At 32.9% G+C, this 21534-nt stretch overlaps 1 long non-coding RNA gene across 1 annotated transcript in view; it reads left to right on the top strand.

The window, feature by feature from the left end:
- The window catches only part of LOC145245980 (uncharacterized), a 119347-nt gene that overhangs the window by 67592 nt on the left and 30221 nt on the right, over positions 1-21534 (top strand). Inside the window, exon 2 of the long non-coding RNA XR_013863057.1 lies at positions 7696-7741. This is a non-coding gene — a long non-coding RNA (uncharacterized LOC145245980). The remainder of the gene's footprint in view (positions 1-7695; positions 7742-21534) is intronic.

Here is a 21534-nt window from a genome sequence, read left to right as displayed (position 1 = left end):
TGTAATAATTATTTTTGTTAAAACGTTTGCATGGCAATGTCACATAACTAAATCATATGGTTGATTAAAGAATACTGTTGACGCGCGTCTTTTGAGGTGCCGCACAGATCACTCTTTCCTACCTTAACAGGGCACAAAATCGACTACGGAATCTAGTGGAGATGATCTCTTTTCCATGCAGCTCCCTTCTCACAATTTAGATGCTACTAATCTATCTGTACTCTATCATTATTTCGGTGGAAACTGTTCGGCTGAACTCCAATCTTTGGTTCCTTCTTGTAAGACATTCATAGTAAGAACTTGTATTGTTGCCACAACGAAAAGATTTTTCTTTTCTCTATTAATGCGTATTTTGTCAGACAGAATTTCTATGTACAGAGATTTTTTGCCAAGGGTTTTCGCCTATGGAGCACATTGCCGCGGAACTACTTCCTAGTTAATTACAATTTGATCGTCTTCAAATGCAATGTAAACAAATTCTTGTCTTAAACCGCACCATAAATAATCAAATGCAGTTCATGCTAGTGTTAGTACTCGCATAGTGTTCCTCATCTTTCGGCTGATACTCATTGCGTCCAATTAACCCTTATCTGCGAGGGGTAGCAGATATTTTCATCGTATCCTTTTGCTGTGCTGCTGCTCAAGAAATTGGATTTATAAAAACGAAATGTCTTTTTCTTTGACATACTATAATTACTACTACTACTACTAATAATAATAATAATAATAATAATAATAATAATAATAGTACCTATTTACTATGCCTCCCCACGGGACAGAGTTAGACACCAGGGTCGTTTTTTAACGTGGAGAAAAGGTACAAAAATAAAAATTGTCTCAGTCGTGAAGGATTTCTCCTCCACTGAAAGAGAACAAGAAATAGAAGTGCAGCATCTGAAGAGCAGATACTACACTTTGATCTTGACCAAAAGGCCAGCGACTCGGAATACTCTTGTAAATCATTTTAATGTTCATGCATCTCTTTTCATGCGAGCGAGATTTAAATGAGCTCTGCAATATTTCAACTGACTCAGAACCCGTATTATTGACGTAATTTATTTCAAATGATATTACCTAATAATCTTGTGTCTTAAATTTGTTTTGTTTTTAAATTTATATAAATTTATATAATTATACTTTTGGGGTAAGGGTTGTGATTGAATTTTTTTTTTTAATTTACTAAACCGGTTTTTGTTCAAACAATTTCGTTTAATATTTTAAATTGTCATTGTTTTGTTTTTTTTAATTGTCATTGTTTTTTTTTAAATTGTCATTGGTTAAATTGTCATTGTTTTTTTTTTATTTAAGTCATTATAAACAGACTGGTATGAGTGTGTGCTTGTTTATATTTTCGGTTCAGAAGTTAACTTAAACTTTTTTTTTTTAATTTCAAATACACACGTACACAGACATTAACTTGAATACTTTTTTAATTATTTCTTTTCCGTTTTTATATTTTGTACTAGCTGTCTATACCTAGCTTTGCCCTGGCAATGTTTTGGTTCAACCAAAAGAAAATATTTATAAAATGGTTCAAGGCCCATTGGATAAACTCACCTATTTCATCCAATAGATTTTGTAGGCCGTGGATTAAAAAATTGAATTTAAGTTACTATTTCATCTGACTAGTCTGTTATTTAATTATTGGTCATCCAACAAAAGGAAAAGGAGGGTGGACCTGTGAATTCAGCCTTGTCTGTTCGTTCGTTCGTCTGTCTGCACTTTTCTCAATAACTAGGCCTTGGAATTTTTTTACATTTGACACAAACATTAAACATGATATGAGTAAAAAAGTAACAGAATGGATTTTCCGGGAAAGCTCCGATTGCTCCCAGAGGGGTACTTTTCGGGTTAAAATGGCTAAAATTGACACTTTTGTGCTTATTAAAAAAAAAAATCGACGCCTTGGATTTTTATAAAACTTTTTGAAAAGCTGTAACTAACTGATTTTTACATAATTTTATTTGTCTATACTTCACGATAACTCTTGGGTGTGCCCCAGGGGCTCTTTTAGGACTAATAAAAACACTCCATTTTTGGGACTATTTTACCATATTTGTCTAAAGTTTTCATTGTATGTTTATTTAGCAGTTTTGCATGGTGCTGAACTCAAATTTAAATATGTTAAGGCCTAAAACTGCACCGTCTATTAATTTTCACCAGGATTTGATGTCTCTGGGGGCTTTTGGAGCTAATTGGGGAAGGGACAAATGCTGAACTTAGTCATTTTTTATGCCTCGTTCACTGTGCACTCACTGGCGACCATGCATGCTTCATTTGTTATATTTTTAAAATAATAATGCATATTTCAGTGTGTGTGTGTGTGTGTGTGTGTGTGTGTGTGTGTGTGTGTGTGTGTGTTATTTTTGTTTTTATTAATTTTTTGTTTTGCTGTGATAGTTGCAACCGCCTGTATTTGTTATTGCATTTGTTATTGTATTTGTTATTGTATTTGTTATTGTATTTGTTATTGTATTTGTTATTGTATTTGTTATTGTATTTGTTATTGCATTTGTTATTGTTATAAAATCTTTGAGATAGCGACTTCATCAATTATGAATTTTGAAAATAGTATTGAAGTGTGCAACGTTTGATTACATTTGGTGGATGTAAAGAATAGTTTCCATCACCACACCCAACCTTTCACCTTCCTCCCCCAAAAAATGATACGCAAGCTTTTTAAGGGGTGGAGGTTTAAGAAGAAATTGTTTAAGATAAAGAGTTAAATAAAAGAGACCAATTTGCTATGCAAGGTTTTTTCTTTAATCCAATGTCATCGCTAAAATATATTTTAAACCAATAATGGATGAAAACTATGAAAACCAATTTTTTTCTGGAAGGAGAGGGTATTAAAAAAAAAGAAAATTGCTCCCGGGGTGGGAGCTTGATATAAAAAAGAACCAATAGAATTTGCTACATGAGTTTGTTTTATGTGGGAGGCGAGAATTACCTTAATCCGAAGTATACATCAAAAGATTCATCACCGTAGCTAGGACTGAACTTATTTAAAAAAAAAAAAAAAGGAAACATAATTTCAACATATTTTTAAGATGGGGAGGGCAGATGGTCCACCATAACTCAGTTAAATCTCTGCTCCAAAGTATGTATTAAAAAAGTAGCCATAGCTCACTACTAAGATTGAACACTGACCATAAGTCTTCTAACAACTGAGCTATGACACTATGAATTTTGAGAAATATTTGAGAGTATATTGTTAGAACTAGTTATGTGCATGCGCAGCTATTTATCAATTGTTTTGTAATGATATTCAGTAAATAAGTGAAATCGATCATCATCGAAAAAATATATGTGCAAGTAATCCATTCGAACTGTTTTTATTTTGCATTATGTTAAAATAGCATAAAATACAGATATGTCTTCAAATAAGCCGACATAAATATAATAATTTGTAGGTAACTATCAACGAATCAGTTTTTTTTGTTTGTATGGAAAACAAAAAGTGCTATGAACACAATTATTGGCCGTTCAGGGATAGGCCGATTTATGAATTTTTTTAATGAAATAGTCTATTTATACTATTGTTATCGTCTGTAATTATTGTATCCATGTGTTTTTAGCTATATCTCGACTATTATGTCACTTAAGATATTCCGTAATGTGCGAAATGTTATAGTAAGACAAAGTAGAACCGGTGCATATCAAATTATGTGTCGTATCAAAGTTCGCGCCTGGTGAATATAAATGAGTGGAGAGATTAGTAAATTATCTTCCCCTTTTAGTAAATTTGAGTAATGGAAAACAAAATATCAAACGGGATAAAATATTAAAATAAGTCAGAAATTATTTTTTACAGAACACAAATCGATAAATGGCGACAATAAATGAAGTATTTTTATGTAGATAACGTTTATTAAGTAATCCTGGTCATCACACACACGCGCGCGCGCATATATATATATATATATATATATATATATATATATATATATATATATATATGAATTTTGAGATGACGATTGATTATTCGTAATACTTGATTTTTGGACTACTGTTCTCATCTTGAATGTTATTTTTACAACGTTTCGGTCGATATAACCTCCGATCTTTTTCTTCGGTTCAATTTGGAAATCTTCTAGGATCCGTTACGTAGTGGGTAAAATCCTTGGTAGAATTTACTTGTAAGTTACATACTTCTGGAGGTTGAAGGTTCAATCTTACGTGTAGGCGACACAAAAATACAATTGCGAATTACTTAGGGCGTATCCAGTCATGGCTGACGAATGAGTGCATGCTACCAACCGTGGATTAAATAAAGCATTCCGTTTAAAATTATGTGAAAATTTTCGCGTTCAGTCAAAAGATTCCCGATTTCGACAAGATTCACTTGAAGAGGGTCGGAGTTTACATCGATCGAAACGTTAAGTTGTGAGAATAATACTCAACATGAGAACTGGTCCAAGAGATCCAAATAATACACACATCTATTATAATAAAGTTGTATACCTGTCTGTTTATTCATAATTTCATTAGTATGTACAAAAAATTTCACTATTCGCAAGTTAATTTGCACACTGAAATCGGACTACACTTTTATTCTAGTATCCAAATATATACTATTTATTCAAAGGAAATCCACATTCAAGAAGTAACCTCATTTGCATATCACATTTAAAAAATCTATTTAAATAATTTGATCCGTTTTATTAATGGTCATTAGTAATAGAGTTTTTTTAATTATTCTGTTTAAAAATACTATTTAAAGTTAATTTATTTATTTTTGATGTAATTACATTTAATCTTAATTATAAGCTGACATCAGTTGCGTTTAAAAACGGAAGTAAGCTTTATTAATTTAAGCTATGAGAGTTATTTCCCCTTTAAGCTATGAAAGTTATTTCTCGTTTTATTTTCGGAGATAAAGATGGGTGGTTTTTTATGCTTCCATAAATCACAGATGGGGTCAATTTTCAGGAAAATCGTAACAAGTTAGAATAATCGGTATATTTTAAATAGCATGCAACTAAACTCTCCAACTGGCAATATGTTTAGACCGGGAAACGCCGGGTATATAGTTAGTATCATATATTTTGATATCCTTCAATTATGTAAAACTATGGAGATGTGTTCAGAGAACAGTTTGTTTGCTTAAGTTGTGTTTTGTTACTTCTGTGCAACTCATACAAGACACATTACCACTGAAACATAAGGAACTACTGTAACACGGGTTAGAGTTGTAGGATGTTAAAGTATCAAGAGATACCAAAACGTTTAATATATATATATATATATATATATATATATATATATATATATATATATATATATATATATATATATATATATATATATATAGCATTGGATATCCTTAGGGACTCCCACTCACGAGTTATCTCAAGGTTGACTATCAAAGTCGTTCCTGTGAATGAGTATGACCATATATATATATATATATATATATATATATATATATATATATATATATACTAGCACGGAGACCCAACGTTGCACGTGATTGAAAGATGATCAATGAATGTTTTTATTGTCATCGAAATCGATGAAAGCCCCCTTTTTTTCAATCAAATCGATTGATTGCCTTCACATGCCTCCCCGCAGTCCATAATATATTGCATTGTAGAGAACCTACAGTTGATTTTATGAAATTATTGTTTATATATAATGACTTTAATTAAAATTTAAAATGCAAAAGTCAAGTATCATGTTTCAGTTGTGCTCTAAACAGAAACATTAATCTCGAACGTGTCCTGTCATATCAAAGAACCTACTGTTGATTTTATGTGTTGGACCTTTCAGCTTGTGTGGTAATAAAACTTGTCAAATGCACTTGTGATGTTAGGCTGTGTAAGGTGTTAACTTTGATCAAAATTTCCTGTTCCTGCATCGTCGGATTATTTATTTATCGATTATCGATACTTATCGAAGACGTTTAGCTACAAAAACTATCTAGGAACATTGTTAAAGTACCTTCGTATGAAATTTCATAAAAATCGGTCCATAGCGAATTAATTCACACACGCACACACACACACACACACACACAAAGTTCCTTTTAGATAGATAGATAGATAGATAGATATTGTCCCACCAATTCACAAGAAATATAAAAGCTCATGGTCTTCGTGTAATTAAAAGAAATACAATGGGAAATCGGTGTTTTAGTCAGACTGCAGCGTACCTTCCTTTCTTTCTTTTTTTTCTTTCTTTTTTTTGTACACAGTTTTGTCCATACACTCTATATCAACGATTATTTCTTATCTTTATTATTATTATTATTATTATTATTATTATTATTATTACTACTACTACTATTACTACATTCTATTTTGGGTTCAGAAAAGGTCGGTATTTCCATTGTCTGTAAGGATCACACTTTTGAGTTCGTTCTTAGTGCAGATATATATATAACACTTATTTCACTATTTCTCTGTCAGAATGTGTACTTTTTTCTTTCTTTCTTTTTCTTTTCAAGGATGCGTTGAAAAGACTAATGTCTATATTAATGGTGCATAGAAATCTGGCAGCAGACCAAAATAATAACTTTACACAGCCGATTCATCCATAATTAAAGCCCACATTTTGACACCATAACTTAATGTCTTTACCAGAAAACCTCACTCGACCTGGAATTACCATTCACATTGATTCTGGCCCAACCCTGTTCACAGAACTTCACGTTTCTTGATTGTTGATTCATTTAAGTTCGGTTCTAATAAATCAATGAAGCCTGATTTCTGTAACCATAAAAGTGTTATTAAATTTTAACAACTATCATGTGTGCGTATTGCGTGGTCGTCCATCCGATCACTACCTAAAATTATGTAACAGCTGAACGGTAAGAACTTATATTATGGTTAGCTGTGGGAGGAGGGAAAATAGGGGCGAAGTTTATGTACCAGAGTTCAATCTCTTCACAGGGCAGTACATTTTAATTCCTTTTTCAATCACACGCAGCAATACTTTCTGCGAAAAGATATCTAAGAAGAGATTGTTTTTTCATGGGGTTGTTCAATAAAGGGAAGCAACTGTGTTTTTACTGAGAACCAACAACGTTTCTTTTGTATTTGTTACATCATGACTTGTTCCTTGCGAAATCTATTTTAGTCACGTCATTCATTCTGCGATTCTGATTTTCTACTTCTGTCGACATTTTCTTTTTCTTTTTTTTTTGCATCAAATATTAATCTTTTGAATCCTTGACATACATAATAGTTTTTTTCTATCTCTCTTAACTTTCTATTGTTCTCTCTCTCTTTCTCTTTCTTTCTCTATCTATCTATCTATCTCTTTCTCTCTCTTTCTCTCTCTCTCTCTCTGACCCTTTCGTATTTAAATCGCAATGTTTTTTTTTTTCAAGTTTATATCCGCAAGTTTTTATGTTTCCACATCTCTGAAAAAGTCCTGTGTCACATAAATGAGTTTTACAAACAATATTTTTTTTATTATACCGTCAGATAAGTCTCTCTTTTTAAATTAAAAATGTTGGTAGTCTCACTCTTTGAGGAAAAAAACACTTTTCTCTCGATGGACCTACAATGTTTTCCTCTCTCTCTCTCTCTCTCTCTCTCTCTCTCTCGCTCTCTCTCTCTCTCTCTCTCTCTCCCTCTCTCTCTCTCTCTCTCCACGCAAGCACACCTACCACCTATATTGTTGTGTATTTATTGTTTAATTTGTTTTATATCGTATTGATTTTTTCTTTTTACTTTTCTCTTTTTCTAGTGGTCAAGAATAGGTATGAATGGCCCGTTGTTCAAACCGGTGGAGGGTGAGTGTTCCTTTCATTACTTTTCCTTTCTAACAACTTCGGGTTTTCCTGTGATCCGATGATTTGCTCATAAGATTGCACTACATCCAAAATATCCCCTTCATCAATCCTTCGTTATTATTAGAATTTTATTTTGAAGATAAAAACGTACTCGTAGGTAACTGACGTTCAATTATTCTTACTGCTGCGAGTTCAATCTGTACGATATTTACGACTCGGTGTGTAAACAAAGCCATTACTAGTACGGAATGATCGCGTTGACATCCCAGTTCTCATTAGATCATTGGAGTTAAGCGATGTGGCGCTTAACCATTATCAGATGGGGGACCATTTGGGAATGCCAGCAATGTTAGAACAGTTATTTGCAGTGGTGATAAAAAGAGCAGTTCTTGTTATCAATGTTTGCCAATGAGGAACCAGAGATTTCTCTCTAATAGTAATTTATCAGTACAAGCAAGAGATTTGTTTAATATTTTTGATATGGCTCTACGCTAAATCGAGTTTTAAACTTTGAGTTCTAGTTTATTACCATCATACAAGCACAATACCGATTTTCCAGCATCTAACTCTTGAGCTTTGCCGGATTGATTTCCTCTTAATAATAATGCATCAATATACAACTCAACGCCGTAGTTATACACCTACTATGTATCTAAACCAGCAGTTAAGCCTTTTCTTTGGTGAAAATATATCGGTGTTCACGCTTAACACCACGACTACTACTTCAATTTGCTTGTGTAGGATTACATTTCAGTATATTCTCAAAATAAAGGGAGACTACCAGAAACAAATATATATGACCTTACACACAGAGCCTTCTAGACCGTCCAATAAATAGTCGGACGGAAGCGAGATTATCAAGTCCCATCATTTTGTCCGAACTAAAAAAAACATGCCGGACAATCGGTGTTTCACCTGTGCATTCACATACACCACTAATTTACTCGTGCGTCTCTGTAATCGCTGTACAATTGTTTTGTTTGAAAGAATCGTTAAGAACATGTTTAGCCAATGAAGAACGTTGCTTTTCATTTTGTGAGTTTATGCAGCGGCCATCTTTTTTTTCTTCCTCTCAATTTCGCATATGAATGAATCATCTGTGAAAAAAATCCAATTTTTGTGTATTACGCAGTTTGTTTAAAGAATTGACTTTTCATTAAATTTTACTAAAATAATAGCGAAGAAGAATTCCTTCAATGACTCCAACTTTAATAATGAATACCCATGAACCATCTTAATACATAAGTACATATAAAACGTATTGTAAATATTTTATTGAACTGAATTGATTTTTATCGAATCTGTCAACTATCCTTATCGTCTAATAATAGCTAGGCTAATCACTGTGCGTGTGTGTATGTGTGTGTGTGTGTGTTAGACCTTTCACATCTTGACGGTTTTAGTATATGTCCATAGAGAGTTGTCTATTTTCTTTGGCTTATTAGATAACGTCGCTAAATCATCATTCATGTTTTCTCAATATTTTTAATCATCTTTTTAATGCATAACGTCACACAAAATAGCATTATTCACAGACTAGACCGTGGCTCTAACAAATATCGACCCATCCTGGTGGGAAGAATTTGCCAGGGACAGAAAAATGTGGAGAGGTGCAGCAGTCAGCACACGATGGCACCGTAGACTTTGAGGAGAAAAGGAAAGAAAATGAAGAGGCCAGGAGGAGAAGAAAAGACCGACGAGAACGACCCCGTCCTCGCCCCACCCTGCGCACACTGTCCACGACTTTTCCACTATAGACTCGGACTCGACACCCATGTCACACACAGGCATTTATCCCAAAGATAGGAGGCTAGCGACAAACGACAGGACCCAATACTCGGATATGAGTGGGAGCCGACAACGACGATATATTAGATTGATGCAAACATAATGTTTTTGACATGAAGTTGAATGTCAAAAAACGGCATTATTTTTGCACCAACATAATTTATACATGAGAAAAATGGTGCGGAATTTTCTAATACATGCATCATTAAGTTTTGTTGTTATTGTTGTTTGCTGGTTTGTTTTTATAAGAAATTTAACGCCGAGGTCTGTTTCATATTAAAGCGTTTTGTAACATCGTGGGAACTGAATACATTAACTCGACCAACACAGCGATTATAAGGCAGGTCTTTCTATTAAATGCTGCAAATCCACAATTTTGCACGTTTTAATGCAATACGAATGTAATGTTATGAACTAATTCAAATAAATAAAAATTCATAACAATTGCTTAAAATCATATGAACAATTTTTAGGTTGTTTACACGAATTATCAATGAACTCCTCCTATATACAAAACATATTAAGATAGATCTGTTCAGTCTGTGGATGTATTGATAAGAATATTACTTAAAACTTAAGCCTGACAGACTAACGAACATGCTGTTTTGAAGGTAAGCCTAACTGTGGCGATTTTCATCTCCGGAAAAAAATTCCGTTCTCATACGAGAAAAGTAGGAAATGTATTTGAAGAGTGCAATTGCTTATTTAAGCAATTAAAATGACGAAACAATTAAAGTTGAAATAGTGCTATAGAAAAAGATCTATTTTAATTGAACTATTTTAATTGAACCATTTTACTTAAACAAATAGCAAATGGTGACATGTAGTCAGTAAAAGGTAAATATACAGAATGACATTTTACAATACGTGCATTCACGGGATTTTTCTTATATAAAGAAGTGTTTGTTTTATTTGTTGGTTCTTTCAGTCGTAAGAAGAAAGTTTTGTTTGCAACAGCCATCTAGTTAATATTGATCATAGTACTGAAATGGAAAAGGAGACGAGAACTCTAATCGTTCCAGTTTATATAGGCTGACACACGTGGCTGTTAAGATAGCATTAATTGGGTTTTATCTTGGCCAATCCATGCGACTCTTAAAGATGCAAAGGGAGACAATCACATTGATCTATGGATCTCTCATAAATTGCAATATAACACATCCATCGTCCAACTGACAGAGCTCTTTATAGAGATATCTGATCGCATCTAAATATAAATTAAATGAGTAAATAAATTTAGAATAAATAATATTTGGAAGACCAGACGTTGTTCGGGATTGAATGAGGATCATTGTTTTGTACTTTATCACTACTCTCATAACACCATATTTATTTCATCAAACCATATTAATTTCATCAAACCATATTTATTTCATCAAACCATATTTATTTCATCAAACCATATTTATTTCATCAAACCATATTAATTTCATCAAACCATATTTATTTCATCAAATCATATTAATTTCATCAAACCATATTTATTTCATCAAACCATATTAATTTCATCAAACCATATTTATTTCATCAAACCATATTTATTTCATCAAATCATATTAATTTCATCAAATCATATTAATTTCATCAAACCATATTAATTTCATCAAACCATATTAATTTCATCAAACCATATTAATTTCATCAAACCATATTAATTTCATCAAACCATATTTATTTCATCAAACCATATTTATTTCATCAAACCATATTAATTTCATCAAACCATATTAATTTCATCAAATCATATTTATTTCATCAAATCATATTAATTTCATCAAACCATATTTATTTCATCAAACCATATTAATTTCATCAAACCATATTAATTTCATCAAACCATATTAATTTCATCAAATCATATTAATTTCATCAAACCATATTTATTTCATCAAACCATATTAATTTCATCAAACCATATTAATTTCATCAAATCATATTTATTTCATCAAATCATATTAATTTCATCAAACCATATTAATTTCATCAAATCATACTTATTTCATCAAATCATATTAATTTCATCAAACCATATTAATTTCATCAAACCATATTAATTTCATCAAACCATATTAATTTCATCAAACCATATTAATTTCATCAAACCATATTAATTTCATCAAACCATATTAATTTCATCAAACCATATTAATTTCATCAAATCATATTTATTTCATCAAATCATATTAATTTCATCAAACCATATTAATTTCATCAAACCATATTAATTTCATCAAACCATATTTATTTCATCAAACCATATTAATTTCACCAAACCATATTAATTTCATCAAACCATATTAATTTCATCAAATCATATTTATTTCATCAAATCATATTAATTTCATCAAACCATATTAATTTCATCAAACCATATTAATTTCATCAAACCATATTAATTTCATCAAACCATATTAATTTCATCAAACCATATTAATTTCATCAAACCATATTAATTTCATCAAACCATATTAATTTCATCAAACCATATTAATTTCATCAAACCATATTAATTTCATCAAACCATATTAATTTCATCAAATCATATTAATTTCATCAAATCATATTAATTTCATCAAACCATATTAATTTCATCAAATCATATTAATTTCATCAAATCATATTTATTTCATCAAATCATATTAATTTCATCAAACCATATTAATTTCATCAAACCATATTAATTTCATCAAACCATATTAATTTCATCAAACCATATTAATTTCATCAAATCATATTAATTTCATCAAACCATATTAATTTCATTAAATCATATTAATTTCATCAAACCATATTAATTTCATCAAACCATATTAATTTCATCAAACCATATTAATTTCTTAGGTTTTACTTCTCATTTCACGTTTCGTTCTCCAATATAGTCGAAAAAAAGTTAAAATATTGGAAAAAATTTTCATATTATTCAGACTTTTTTTAATATTTTTACTCTTGTTGAGATATGCTCGACTTTTCTTGTCTAGTTTCCAAACCTAAGTTCCCTTGCGTGCATTCGCTGTATGTAAGAGCCTCTATTTTCACGATTAATAATATAATGGTGGTTTATTCATTTTTAATCCCATGTGTTGCACTGCCTATCTGAAATTAGTCAGTTACAAATGTGAATACATCCGTCTGTAAGACTCAGAATCAACAAGATTTCTTTTTTGCCTAGTCCATAAAGTAATTAGCCGACTTGTATTTATTTTTCTATTGTGTTCAATTGTGCTGCACGTGTTATTCTTTATGTGAAACGTATTACTAACGTTATATGAACTAGTCAGGACAGAGAACAATTCAATTGGATGCCAACAACATTTAAAAATAACGTCTTTCCCTTCTCCGTTTTTATCCTTGACATTGTTTAAACAATCGACAAAATATTTTTGCAATATACACCATTGGGGTGACTTAATTGTTAGTTCAACGGTGCATATGGCAACATGACATAGCATGTATACGTATGATATATGTGTGTGCCCGTGTGCATGTATATATGTATAATATATATATATACACATATATAAACACATTATATACGCATATACATAAACACATTATATATATATTATACATATGTATATATATATATATATATATATATATATATATATATATATATATATATATATATATATATATTATACATATATACATATATACAGTGATGATCATATTTATTGGCACGGTAAAATAAAAGTTAAAATTTGTCTAATAAATTCTAAAAAAGGGATTAAATTAAAGAAAATAACAAAGTATATTATGTATTTTTAACTGGCCTTTCCGATGCAGCAATCGGATTTTAGAAAAAATAAATAACAAAGGAACAACAAACATAATTGCAAAAAACCCTTGTTCAAAATTATTGGCACGGCTTTGTTTTTCTTTTAGTATCAGTATAATATCAATCAATTTCCGGTTTACGTGCTTTCTGAACTTTTTTATAGCCATATTATGCTTGTTTAACGCTAATTCAGTGAATAATTTTTTTCAGATAATTTTTAGATAGCGATTTATTTAAACTATTATAAGTGACTAAATTATAATTTTCAATCGCCATGGTTAAAACTAAGGAACACAGCGAAGACGTCAGGAAGCTTGTTGTAGCATGCCATACCAATGGGGAGGGCTATGATAAGATTTCAAAGAAGCTAAACCTTCCCAAATCCACTGTTAGAGCCATAATAAACAAGTTCAAATCGCAAGGCCACGTTATGAGTTTAGAGGGTAGAGGGAGAAAAAGGATTCTTTCCCCAAGAGATGAACGGAAAATTGTTCGACAAGTAAAACAAAACCCAAGGATCTCTGTTGGGGAGATTGTTGATGAACAGAGCACCTCTGGAGTGAATGTATCTCGACATACAGTTGGTAGAGTTTTGAAGAGAGCTGGTTTAAAAGCATGTCGTCCGAGAAAGACTCCCTTATTGAAGCCTATGCACCTGAAAGCAAGGCTAGCCTTTGCAAAACGTCATATTGATAAAGATGTTGCATTCTGGAAACGTGTTCTATGGACTGACGAAACGAAAATAGAGTTATTTGGCCATAATAAAGTGTCTTATATTTACAGAAAATCTGGCGAAGCTTTCCTGCCTAAGAACACCATACCCACAGTGAAGCACGGTGGAGGCAGTTTGATGTTTTGGGGATCCTTTGCTGCCTCTGGACCAGGGCGACTTGTTAAGGTCACAGGTAGCATAAAAAAGGAAGATTATGTTAAAATATTGGATGAAAACCTGAAAGACTCTGCTAAAGAGCTCTCACTTGGTCGTCGTTGGTGGTTCATGCAAGATAATGACCCAAAGCATTCGGCTAAACTGACTAAGAAATGGCTTGAGGACAATCATATTAATGTTTTGGAGTGGCCATCACAAAGCCCAGACCTTAATCCAATTGAAAATTTATGGAGAACATTAAAATTGAGGGTAATGCAAAGGAAGCCTAAGAATCTTATTCAATTGGAGGATTATTGTCAGGAAGAGTGGGCTAAAATTACTACTGAAGAGTGCAACAACTTGGTTGTAAACTATGAAAAGCGACTGAGGAAGGTAATCAAGGCCAAAGGCTATACAATTGATTATTAAATAAATCGTGCCAATAATTTTGAACAAGGGTTTTTTGCAATTATGTTTGTTGTTCCTTTGTTATTTATTTTTTCTAAAATCCGATTGCTGCATCGGAAAGGCCAGTTAAAAATACATAATATACTTTGTTATTTTCTTTAATTTAATCCCTTTTTTAGAATTTATTAGACAAAATTTAACTTTTATTTTACCGTGCCAATAAATATGATCATCACTGTATATATAATGTGCTTATATATTCCAAGTTGAAGATTTATTTATCGTTCTGTTTCCTATTAGCATAGTACGATTTCATGCGTAGCTGTTGTTTAACGTTGTAATTATTTTTAAAGGTGTCATTGCGTGTGTTGCATGCAGAAACATTTGCAAAGGAACAAAAAAAAAAGAAATTCGACTCAGTTTTAATGAAAGGCATTTATTCATGGTACTTTCCTAAATAACGCACTGCATTTTAAGTCTCTTAGTTCATATCGCCTGCCATACAGTAAAAAAAATTGGCGTTTCGACACGGGCTTAAAAGTGTTTGGGGACACACGTCCATCTTACTCTGACCCTCGCTTCCTCACCACGTTCCTCCGCTTTTTTCTTTCCTTCCTCCTCTGTGATGTCATCTCACGCACCGACATACGTGTCACACGGCTGCTTCTCCTGCTCTGTTGCATTTGGACACGTGAAAACGCGAGAGCATTATTAAAAAAAGAAACAGACAAATGGTTATGAAGAAATTCGATCATTTTAAACCGAAAATGTATTTATATTTACAAACCCATATTTGTAGAAATATTCCCGCTTCAAAACAGAGTTCATACGACCGACGGAGGCATTTCCCCCTCAATAGCCAAAAAACTTTGGTGCAGAACAGACGTCTCATATGTTGCGCTTCCATTTCGTTAGCTAAACGTTGGAAGAGCCGATGATTTTTGGCCTTTGTATGAATGAAGTTAATAATTTTGATCACAATGCCCATGACTTCCAACAAACATAGCGGTAGAATATTCAACGGTATTGGTGTAGTTACGTGTCGTCATTTATTCTTGACAAGCGTAATAACCCCTCCTCTTACGGCAATCATTGCTAAAGCACCATCAATACAAATATGCTTGAAATTCTGCCAGCCAATTCCATTTACTTAAAAAAGACTCTTTGGTTATGAGGGTATTGCAAAATAAAAATTTGATTATGAGGGCATTGCAAAATAAAAATTATGGTTATGAGGGTATTGCAAAATAAACATTGTGGTTATGAGGGTACTACAAAATAAAAATTGTGGTTATGAGGGTATTACAAAATAAAAATTGTGGTTATGAGGGTATTGCAAAATAAAAACTATGGTTATGAGAGTATTTCAAAATAAAAATTCTTCCTCCTTTCTCTTAGTAAGTGGAGGTAAACTTGCTCTCCAGAGTAGTGTCTCTAGACTTGTCTAATTGGGAGCTTGCCTGGAGCGTGCTTTGCTTGATTTCAGAGCAAATTTGACGGCATAAATCAGTAGCTATGTCATCCGTGGATTGCGTCGTTAGAAAGCAAAATCTGCTGAATCTTTTATTTTATTCATTTTTTTTATTATTATTTATTTATTTTTGCTTCTGGTTCGATCATCAGTTCTATTGTTTTCTGTGTACACGCCTTGATAAATTCCTCATTAATATCATGTGATTTATTGCACTTCACGATTCGGTATACTACTTCGTAGTTGGTTGTAGAGCAGGTTTTTCTTCTAAACGGAATCCAAATTGGGAAGTGTCGTTGTTCACGTTTCGAAAACAGGGTATATCAACATTTTTCCTTCTTTCTTCGTAGATGCATCTTGTCACGATAGTTTGAAAGTTTGAAAGGACGTAGTGATGCATTTTACATTACCACTGAGCAATGCAGACATTGCACGCATTCCATCTAAAATTTCAAGTGTTTAGACCCAAAATTGGCGGAGGAGTTTGGTAAAGTTTTCAAAGAACAAATTGTTGAACTTTGACCCCTTGACAGCCAAATTTCCGGCCGAAAACAAACTAACAGATTTTCCCAAATCTCAATACTTCTTATGTCAAATCGTGAGTATGTAGACTGAAAATTGACAAGTAGTTTGGGAGGGAAATGTACACACACCCAGACACACACACACATACACACACACACACACCATTTCACTTTTATAGATATAGATATATTTTATAGATATAGATATAATCAAGTTTCAAGTCTGTAGATGAAAACTTTATGCATACACAGAAACAAGTTAACATTCATAATATTCTTAGAATCGCCTGAGATTGAACCTCTAGGCTGTTAAAAATCGTTTTCAAGAAACTTTAGTAAAAATTAATTAACTTGCTTATTTATTCAGTTGTTTAATGCAAATGTTATTTTCGTTATTATCGAAGGCGTTGCTGTATTTTTCTTGTCATATTAACTTTTCATTGAAACGTTCTTAATTAAAACAAATGACATAATTGAATGCGCAATCGTTCCACGTGCACCTAACGGGATGGTTAGCCACGACGGGTTTTCTTGGTTATGAATATAAAATTGAGTGTGATTTGAATGATCTGGCATTTATAAACGTGATAACAAACTCTTCACATGAACTTGTTCAAAAAGTATCAAGTTTCACCAGCTCGATATCGCTTCGCAATTAACTTCTTATTCATTACTTATTGTTGAAACGAAACTAGAAAAAAAGTTATCAATATCTCTTCCCACCCTCTCTCTCTCTCTCTCTCTTTCTTTCTTTTTTTATTCTATCTCGTTCTCTGTCAATAAAGAAGAGTAAATGAGGAGCAATGTATACATGTGAACAAGTATATCCAGCTGAGATAAACGAACGCTCACACGGATCAGATGTACATAGTCCAGTACATTCATAATTTAGTATCTCTCTCTCTCTCTCTCTCTCTCTCTCTCTCTCTCTCTCTCTCTCTTTCCATATATATATAGAGAGAGCGAGAGAGAGTGCGAGAGAGAGAGAGAAAGATAGATGCGAAGTTATGAAAATATTATAGCAATCATGTTGCACCAACGTTCGCGTCTCATCATTGTAGAGAATCTGTATAAAGATGAAACGCGGAAACCTCTGCGTAGCTTAATTGCCATAAATGCATTTTCATAACTTACTACTTAGCTCTACTTCCATATTTTATACTATTGAAGTAAATACTTAAAATCGATACATAATCTATAATCTCATTAGCAATCAAAGTTACGTTGTCCACAGAGTAACAAATCCAGAAAATCTCTATTGTGTCTATACAATAATGTTAAATAATAACTACAGCTACTTATTTTTAATAAAAGTGTTATTCATACAAACATAGTATAGCTACACATTCGGAACATGTTTCAGTCGCAGTTTCAATAAGCAACGGACCCCCCAAGCCGAATAAAAAGTATTCTGTTCTTTATGTTTTCTAATTGAAACATGAAACAAAATTAAAATCCGTGACTAGATTCAAAGAATTATTACTTTTGAACATAAAATATTTCTTTGTTTCTATAAATAAATGAAGACGCGTGTAATAATTCATCCTATTTGTATCATTATAAATTAAAGTAAAGTGTCGTATATTCTCTTTATTGTTGTCCGGCGCCAATGCTGACCCCATGATATTATTGTTAAGAAAATAGCATAACATTAATAATTCCATTGGATTCCTTGTAAAATTTTACTCGAGAAAAAAAAATTTGTTTTCAATTGCATCCACGGGTGGACAGATAGACGGACAACACATTTATATTATAGACATATGTATGTGAAAGAGAAAGAAAGATAGGTTTCACGCGCTTACAAAACTTTACATCCTGCTGTGTGAACGTTATCGGTTTACTTATGAAGCCATGGACCACACATGAAACGAGCTTAGTCTCCCAGAACGACGCGGTTCCCTTAATTGTAGGGTTCACATCTTCCCGTAGAAATTAATGAAGCAAGCGGTCCCTTTTTTAATCTATTTTGTCAAATGACTAAAACATTTGACGTAAATCTTTACGAATAACCGCTTGATATAAAGTGTTTGAACGAATCAATGGTTGAACATATTTTTTTCGTGGTTACTAGTTATTTTCTCCTTTTCAGCCAGGGATGTTTTCATCGTCACCAAAATCAACAAAGATTTTTAAAAATTTTCCCTGTTGATTGCGGTATATTGCTGGCCCAGAGTAGTTCTAGGCGGTTCACTCTGCCAGGCTTTGCCTTCTCTCTTTGAGAAGTTAGTTTATTGCTAATCGCCTAAAGTGCTTCTACTGTGGAATGCTGACGGGTTGCCCAGGCATTTTGCAAGCCAAAATGCTCTTCTTCCAGGGCGCTGGAACTTTTCCAACCTTTGTGTCACATCTTCTCGCTGTGGAGGGGGGGGGGTGAATAATTTTCTTTCTTTTTTTTTCAGACTAACCTTTATTGTTTTAATTATGTTCACCCCTAAACAAGCATACTGCCACTGTAGCGAAAAGGGCTTTCGGGAGACAGGGCCAGATTCCTAAGAAGGCTAGATGGATAAGTCACCAAGATGTTTGTTTACTTACATTTAAATGTCTGCATGCTGATACGGTCAGGAAAACAGGAACTGGGAGAGAATACCAAAGGCATACGATAAAGGAAATACGCTGTTAAGATAAAATATTTCGGTATCTAGTGGGTTATACAATGAAGGGGTTGGATTTTGCTGCGTGTCGGGTGGGTTGTGAGTATTTTTTATTCATGGTGTAAAAACACAGTAGCAAGTATCGCTTATTTAAATGTATTTCTATATATTTTACGTCTACACCCTTACCTTAAAGTGCACTCGCTGGTGGTGCCCCAATTTGGCAGTTCTAGGGAGTATTTGGTCAAACCATTCTTACCAATACTCCAATGTACACTCTGGTCCATAACACAATTTATAGGTTAAATAGAATTCGTTCTGCGAGCGACACTAAACTATCTCTAACACCCTTTTCGCCTTTATGCCACTTCCTGTCAAAGACCTATACATTGCGTAAAGAGTATTTATCAATTGCAAACTATTTGTTTACAAAATATACGCGCTTAGAAAAGAAATGAATCTAGAGAATGTTTGTATACAAAACGGAATCTATTAAAGCATAACAACTCCTACAAAAAATAATCGAATTGGGCATTAAATGACCCAAAAAGTGTTGATATGTCGTGAAACAAAACAACCTATAGTCTCAGCCGTTACTTATAGTGTTACGATAGATCAATTATTTCGCCATTGGAAACATTTGACCGTCCTTGTGTTGTTGCCAGTAACAGTTTTAATCTCGTTAGCATGTTGTAGGTAGTGGCATCTCATTCTAATAGCGTCAGTAGCATTCGTCGTAGTGGTGTTGACTAAAAGGTCTTTTTCTTTCTTTCTTTTTGGTGCAATCTTTTTCTTTTTTTTTTTCCTTTTAATAACAGCAGTTGTACAGTTAATGATAATGACAATATATAATCATTTGGGGTTTAGTCATTCTTTCTGTGATTCGCTTTTATACTATATAGTATGCGTACATAATAACCCGTGGGTCTCCTCTAAACCATCCCCAATAGGATGAGGAGAAAGCTGTCCTAAACACGACTACTCGCCTTAAGAAACGAGAGAACAGATTTATCAGCATATCTACTATATGTCACTGGTGACTTCCTGTCTGTTACGCAGTATCCTGAACACGTCAGCTTAATTTGTAACGGAAATTTCCTTTTATTACTTACTATAAGTTTACGTGGAATATTTTGTTTCACATGTTTATAAATAAACTAGAAGAATACGCATCCCAGCAAGAATAAAATTGATTTCACGAATTTCCAACGAATAACATGATAAGTTGAAATAAAGTGATAAGTCTGTTTCCAAGATCATTTAGTAAGAATTAATTATGTTTCTTATTATTCAATCGTGTTCGTTGCTTAATGCAAATGTTGTTCGCCATTATTAAAGGCGTTGTTGTATTTTTGTTGTCTTATTAACTTTTCCATTGAAACGTTCCTAATTAAAACAAATGACGATTGAATGCGCAACCGTTTATCGTGCACCTGGCTTGATGATTAGCCACGACGAGATGTGTTTGTCATGAATATAAGCAAGGGTATGCTATAAGACTTTAAATGTTCAAGCATTTATACATGCCAGCACAAACTGTCGATAAATAACTTATTCAGAAATGATCGGTTGTTACGCAATATCACTTGGAACTGAGTGTTCCTATTTACTTGCCTCCCCACGAGAGTTAGACACGAAGTCGGCTTTTAATGTGGGGAAATCCGACTCTCCAGAAAGGGGCACTCCGAATAGGAACAAAAATATAAATTGTCTCAGTCATGAAAGGTGTCTCTTCCACTGACCGAGGACAGCAAGGGTGTAGTGTGTAGTATCAGAACAGATATTACACTTTGTTCCTGGCCGGAACTGATTGTTAATCAACGCCTTGGACAAGTTAATGGCATTTTCAAAATAACAACCGCGATGAGAATTGTAGTCCGACGAATCCAAATTATGCATCTAAATTATCCTTTCTTGGTTCTTGTTCAAAATCTATTAAAAGTAAGTATTGATGATTATTTACATTTTTTAAAAAAAGTACTGGTGACTCAAGAAAAACTCGGTTATTTCCCTTCTAGGAGGGCTGATATCACCACCACCACCACCACGACATACACACAAATTGGCAAACATTAAACGTTTTCACAAATGCCAATTAGTGCACCAATTTCCCCCCAACTGCAACCACTTTATATTCTTTATATTATCAAAGTAGTAGTGATCACAGTGGAAGACAAATAATGATTTTACTTATTCCATTCATCTATTTGTTATTTTAATAGTATATAATCGATGTGTTAATATGTTGTTTGGTAAATAGAAACATGTTATTGCTCAACAAAAATAAGAGAATATACAGAGTACATATTCCTAACGGAGTAATTTGGCTATGACAATACTCTAGTTCGAATCTCACGTA

Source organism: Euprymna scolopes, chromosome 23 (genome assembly GCF_053919585.1).
Source record: "Euprymna scolopes isolate OS-2025 chromosome 23, ASM5391958v1, whole genome shotgun sequence".
NCBI classification, from domain to species: domain Eukaryota; kingdom Metazoa; phylum Mollusca; class Cephalopoda; order Sepiida; family Sepiolidae; genus Euprymna; species Euprymna scolopes.
Note: the sequence above shows the minus strand (reverse complement) of the source record. Positions and strands in the feature narration are given on the sequence as shown.